This window comes from Girardinichthys multiradiatus, chromosome 14 (genome assembly GCF_021462225.1).
Source record: "Girardinichthys multiradiatus isolate DD_20200921_A chromosome 14, DD_fGirMul_XY1, whole genome shotgun sequence".
Classification (NCBI taxonomy): domain Eukaryota; kingdom Metazoa; phylum Chordata; class Actinopteri; order Cyprinodontiformes; family Goodeidae; genus Girardinichthys; species Girardinichthys multiradiatus.
The window spans coordinates 12235126-12242037 of record NC_061807.1 but is presented as its reverse complement, the minus strand read 5'-3'; the positions used below and the strand labels follow the sequence as shown (position 1 = coordinate 12242037).

Genomic DNA, 6912 nt, shown 5'->3' with positions numbered 1-6912 from the left:
CCGTCGTGAACAAAGAGTTAGCTTCCCGCTAACTTCCTCAGTTTCTTCCGATCAGAAGGTGCGTTCGTTCTGTGAACAAAGGTTAGCTTCCCGCTAGCCTCCAGCTGTGGATGAAGAACGAACGTTGTCCAGCTGTTCGTTACCGTAAACACGGTTGTGGGCCATAGTCTTTCCTCCAGACTCGGCTTGTAGAAACAGCTTCTCCACCGGGGCTTCTCTCGAACACCGTTTGCTTCTGTGGGGCCTCGAAGAGAAAATGTAAGCAACTCTTACTCCTTAATTTCCCCGTTCATGAATGAAAATACCGGATACACAGACAGTATTTAATTCTACTTAACTTTTGCATATGATCGGTGATCGTATGCTTCCTGGGATCCAGTTGAATTTATGTCTTTTTGCCAGCAAAAGACATCAGCGCGCTTTCCCCTCCTATCCGGTTCCTATGGAAGGCCACGTGGAAGAGAAAGACTTGTGGAAAGGTGGGGCTTTTATTTGGATAATGGCGCCACAGGAAGTCCGCAGTTACCCCCTTTCCTGGCTGTGCTGGAAGAAGGTTAATGCACTTTATTTTGAAAAGTTCCAGGAAAGTATGTACCGGAGTTTTAGTGTTGAAACCCATGGCTGTGGTCCCAACACATGTTTAGGATGATCTGGATAATTGCTTTCTAAGTTTATCTAGTAATTTATTGCTAACGGTTTCCTTCTTATATCTAATGGCATCTCTCCCATCTCTACCTGGAGTGGTGCTATTGGACTGGTTCTGATTGCTCCTGTACAGGTTCTTAAAGCTTGATGTTGTATATTGTCTAATTTTATAAGATGTGTGTTTGCTGCTGATCCATAAATTATACTTCCATAATCAATATTTGATCTAATTAAGCCTGTATAAATTCTTTTTAATGATGTTTGATCTGCTCCCCAATCAATACCAGCCATACATCTTATAATGTTCAATATTTGTTTGCATTTATCTGTGATTTTTCTATATGTACTTTCCATATTATTTTTTCATCAAACCATATACCTAAAAACCTTATACTTTTTACATGTTCTTAAACTTGATTGTATCATTTTTGTTTTATATTTTCTTTTTCTTTTCTGTGTAAACACCATTACTTTTGTTTTTTCCACTGATAATTTAAATCCCCATTGATATGCCCATTGTTCTATTCTAATAATCTATTCCTGTATTTTCTTTTCAATAAATTTGATAATTCAACCCCTTTTCCATATAGCTCCACTGTTTGCAAATAGTGAGCAACCAACTTCTTTACTAATATTTTTAAATAATGCACAGAACAGCATCTAACTCTCCAACAACTTCATTCAACACTCCAAAATGATGAAGCAATATTGAGTGAGGGTGTTTCCTCACTGATGGTATTGGATAAAGCACTGTGATTTCTTCGTGACACAAAGGAATATTTGGTAATTCACACATTTACATTTGCATCCAGGCATTTTGCATCTGAATGGACTTGGGTTGTTGACCATTTCAGGCAGATTAATTGTACCGTATTTCCTTATGCTCTCATCTGGCTGGGTTTCTTTATTTCCAGATAAAATTCTTCATCACTTGCGTCAGACTCTGATCTCCTTGACCTGTCTGCCTCCAGGTTATCAATTCCTCGGCCAAGTTGATTTTGAACTCCAGGTACTGAGAGGTCTTCTTTACACGTATTGGTGTTGCAAGTTGTTGCAAGAACCGTCTGTCTTCTCTGTAATGAAGCCATGGGTTGATGATGGCCAAATCAATGAAGTAAAGAATGGTACAAACGGTCCACTTCTTGGTGCGGCTGGACATTCTGTAGAAGCTGAGCATGCGACCACACATGTCCACCCCTCCCATGTTGCTGTTGTATTCTACAACCACCGCAGATCTTGTCACTTGAACTTGTTCCTTTTTTTTTGGACCATCTGGAGCATAATCCCATGGGCGCAGAGCGGTAGTGCGCAGGTTGGCGGATGGCAAAAATCTGCAGGTGGGAGTGCGGTTCATCATGGATTAATATCTTTCTTATTTAATCAAATTCTATTAAATAATTTTGTTCTTTTTAGGAATCTTAAAATAATTTGTATATGTTTGTTCCTTTTGTGATTAATCGATTATGCTAAACATTTCTTTAATCATTTCAAATTCTCTCTTAATAACTCTTCTTTCCAGCTCATATTTCTGACCCTATACAAATATGTTCAATTGTTTCATCTTCTTCTTGGAATTTTTTTTTTGGCGGATGACATGGGACTGTGCTGGAGAATGGGCCAGAGCTCCTGTTTTACCTATTTAAGTTATATTCTTCTCAATAAAAGGTCTTCACCACACACTCAGAAGAATCAGAACCAACTTTATTAACCAGGTTTCAGGGGAAAAACATGAATTTAACTTGGGTTTCCATCACTTGCATCATAAATCAAACATCAGTCTCTCACAACAAACACAGTAAGTAAAAAAAACAAAAAAAAAAACACCGTAGAGGGATGAAGTAAGGACCATTTACTAGAAAACTAGGTTTTAAAATGAAATATTTCAACAACTTTCTCAAACAGGATGACTAAGTTAATGTTCAGACACACATCAAAGCTAATATTACAGGACTTCCTAGCTGAGCTTTTATTTCAGTTCAAGTCATATTTCCTCCCACCTGATCCCAAACAGTTCGAGCTCCTCACCCTATCTCTAAGGGAGTGTCCCGTCACCCTACGGAGGAAGCTCATTTCAGTTTAATAAACTCAGCAGAGGATTTATAAAGGACAGGGCCAAGTCCAATCCCAGCATATAGAGGCTGAGTGAATGTGGTCTGGACTCTGTGGAGGAGAGTCATGGTTTCAGAGACTCTGTAGAAAGACAGAATACCTGCTCTGTGATCCAAATACACTCCTACTCTGGGGAAACCTGGACCTAATACTGGAGTTTTAATGTTGTTGTGATAAAATATAAACATTCCTGACAGCACGACAAACAGTTGCCTTTTGAAGGATTTTCTGCATCACCTATATTATACAAAAAAGCTGCTGTTGGCATAAAAACGACAAGCAGTCGTTGTGTCATAGGAGCAATGTGTGGGCTGAGAATATTGTTGAGATACATTGACTATGGCAAAAAACGGTAACGCTCCAAAATATATTAATTTGAAAATGACAAGAAATCTAAATGCAGTCTGATCACCCTCTCCTGACTGACTAGGGATGGGTCCCTTTCACATTTGAACAGATACGCTACCAATACTTGGTACCTGGGAATTTAAACCGGTACTCGCTGGTACCAGTTTTCGGTACTTTTATGAGTGTTATGTGGCATTAAATGTTATAAAATCTTAAAATGTTTCCATTTAACATACACTACCGGTCGAATGTTTTAGAACCACTTTCTCTTTCAATGTTTTTTATGTTTATGACAATTTCCATTGTATGTAGATTCTCACTTAAGGCATCAAAACTGTGAATGAACACATATGGATTTATGTAGCAAACGAAAAATTGTTAAAGAACTTTAAATATGTTTTATAGTTTAGATTGCCTAAAGTAGCCGCCCTTTGCTGTGATGACTGAATTACAGGTCCTTCTCAAAATATTAGCATATTGTGATAAAGTTAATTATTTTCCATAATGTCATGATGAATATTTAACATTCATATATTTTCGATTCATTACACACTAACTGAAATATTTCAGGTCTTTTATTGTCTTAATACGGATGATTTTGGCATACAGCTCATGAAAACCCAAAATTCCTATCTCACAAAATTAGCATATCATTAAAAGGGTCTCTAAACGAGCTATGAACCTAATCATCTGAATCAACGAGTTAACTCTAAACACCTGCAAAAGATTCCTGAGGCCTTTAAAACTCCCAGCCTGGTTCATTACTCAAAACCCCAATCATGGGTAAGACTGCCGACCTGACTGCTGTCCAGAAGGCCACTATTGACACCCTCAAGCAAGAAGGTAAGACACAGAAAGAAATTTCTGAACGAATAGGCTGTTCCCAGAGTGCTGTATCAAGGCACCTCAGTGGGACGTCTGTGGGAAGGAAAAAGTGTGGCAGAAAACGCTGCACAACGAGAAGAGGTGACCGGACCCTGAGGAAGATTGTGGAGAAGGGCCGATTCCAGACCTTGGGGGACCTGAGGAAGCAGTGGACTGAGTCTGGAGTAGAAACATCCAGAGCCACTGTGCAGGAAATGGGCTACAGGTGCCGCATTCCCCAGGTCAAGCCACTTTTGAACCAGAAACAGCGGCAGAAGCGCCTGACCTGGGCTACAGAGAAGCAGCACTGGACTGTTGCTCAGTGGTCCAAAGTATTTTTTTCGGATTAAAGCAAATTCTGCATGTCATTCGGAAATCAAGGTGCCAGAGTCTGGAGGAAGACTGGGGAGAAGGAAATGCCAAAATGCCAGAAGTCCAGTGTCAAGTACCCACAGTCAGTGATGGTCTGGGGTGCCGTGTCAGCTGCTGGTGTTGGTCCACTGTGTTTTATCAAGGGCAGGGTCAATGCAGCTAGCTATCAGGAGATTTTGGAGCACTTCATGCTTCCATCTGCTGAAAAGCTTTATGGAGATGAAGATTTCATTTTTCAGCACGACCAGGCACCTGCTCACAGTGCCAAAACCACTGGTAAATGGTTTACTGACCATGGTATCACTGTGCTCAATTGGCCTGCCAACTCTCCTGACCTGAACCCCATAGAGAATCTGTGGGATATTGTGAAGAGAACGTTGAGAGACTCAAGACCCAACACTCTGGATGAGCTAAAGGCCGCTATCGAAGCATCCTGGGCCTCCATAAGACCTCAGCAGTGCCACAGGCTGATTGCCTCCATGCCACGCCGCATTGAAGCAGTCATTTCTGCAAAAGGATTCCCGACCAAGTATTGAGTGCATAACTGTACATGATCATTTGAAGGTTGACGTTTTTTGTATTAAAAACACTTTTCTTTTATTGGTCGGATGAAATATGCTAATTTTGTGAGATAGGAATTTTGGGTTTTCATGAGCTGTATGCCACAATCATCCGTATTAAGACAATAAAAGACCTGAAATATTTCAGTTAGTGTGCAATGAATCTAAAATATATGAATGTTAAATTTTTATCATGACATTATGGAAAATAATTAACTTTATCACAATATGCTAATATTTTGAGAAGGACCTGTATTAACCTTTGGCCGTCTCTCAATGAACCTCTGGTAAGTTCTTTCAAGACTCTTTGGAAAACCATTTCAGGTGACCACCTCATGAAGCTCATGGAGAGAATGTTACGAGAGCAAAGCAGTATTTACAGCAAAGGGAGGCTATTTGGAAGAATCTAAAATAGAAAAATTAAAGCTTTTATAGAAGCTGTAAATCTAATCTAAAATAGAAAAATGTTTAGTTATTTCACTTTTTTTTTTTTACTACATAACTCTATATGTATTCCTTCAAAGTTTGTTGCCTTTGCTGAGAACCTACAATGTAAATAGTCATGAAAATAAAGAGACCCATTAAGTGAGAAAGTGTATCTAAAACGCTTGACCGGTAGTGTATGTATTTCTCAATATATAAACTTTATTGAATATATCAAAACAACATCCAGCTGTTTGTATTGTAACATCTCAGATGTTTCAAACATTTCTTCAACATGAAAACCCTTAACTACGCAGTTTTTGTTTTTTTAATAAGGCACACATTTAATGCACAAATTGCATCCATTAGCAGGCGTGTTAACGATGCTGAATGCATGAGTTCAAGACATATATCTGAGGCTGACGAAAATTGTGAACTCATCAACCTTGATGAAAATCTGATGCTTAACTAGGCGCTTCCTCAGATTAGAAGTATTCCTGCCGCAGGCCTTGAACTTTACATCACAAATTTTACAGCGAACGTAATCTGTTTAAGCATTTAAACCTTAACCATTTTCCTCTCTAGTGTGGATTCTCATGTGTGTGTTTAGACTTCCTTTATGGCTAAATCTTTGTCCACATAGATCACAACAGAAAGGTTTCTGTCCAGTGTGGATTCTCATGTGTCTGTTTAAACTTCCTTTATGGCTAAATCTTTGTCCACATAGATCACAACAGAAAGGTTTCTGTCCAGTGTGGATTCTCATGTGTCTGTTTAAACTTCCTTTATGGCTAAATCTTTGTCCACATAGATCACAACAGAAAGGTTTTTGTCCAGTGTGGACACTCCTGTGTGAGTTTAAATGTCCTGTTCGACTAAATCTTTGTCCACATATATCACAACAGAAAGGTTTCTGTCCCGTGTGGATTCTCATGTGTTTGTTTAAACTTCCTTTTTCAGCAAATCTGTGTCCACATAGATCACAACAGAAAGGTTTCTGTCCAGTGTGGACACTCCTGTGTGAGTTTAAATGTCCTGTTCGACTAAATCTTTGTCCACATATATCACAACAGAAAGGTTTCTGTCCCGTGTGGATTCTCATGTGTGTGTTTAAACTTCCTTTTTGGTTAAATCTTTGTCCACATAGATCACAACAGAAAGGTTTCTGTCCAGTGTGGACACTCCTGTGTGAGTTTAAATGTCCTGTTCGACTAAATCTTTGTCCACATATATCACAACAGAAAGGTTTCTGTCCCGTGTGGATTCTCATGTGTTTGTTTAAACTTCCTTTTTCAGCAAATCTGTGTCCACATAGATCACAACAGAAAGGTTTCTGTCCCGTGTGGATTCTCATGTGTGTGTTTAAAGTGCATTTTCTAATAAAGGTTTTACCACAGTCTTCACAACTAAACTTCACTCCTGTCTGGACTTTCTTTGGCGATTCCACATTTTTCTTCTTTGTGAAACATTTCTTCCCATCCAGCGAACTTAAAGCACCTATTTCTGAATTTATTATGTCTTTCTGAAGAAAGCCACGGTGAACAAATTGTTCAGCAAACTCAGGGGAGCTAAAAGGTTTGTTAATGTTTCC

The 6912-nt window shown here is 39.1% G+C and overlaps 1 long non-coding RNA gene across 1 annotated transcript; it reads left to right on the top strand.

Annotated features, from left to right (window-relative positions):
• The first annotated feature begins 910 nt into the window (after positions 1–910).
• On the top strand, positions 911–2569 carry LOC124880889. The gene is made up of 2 exons (XR_007041491.1): positions 911–1428; positions 1560–2569. It is a non-coding gene; the product is annotated as an uncharacterized LOC124880889 (long non-coding RNA).
• The last annotated feature ends 4343 nt before the right edge of the window (positions 2570–6912 follow it).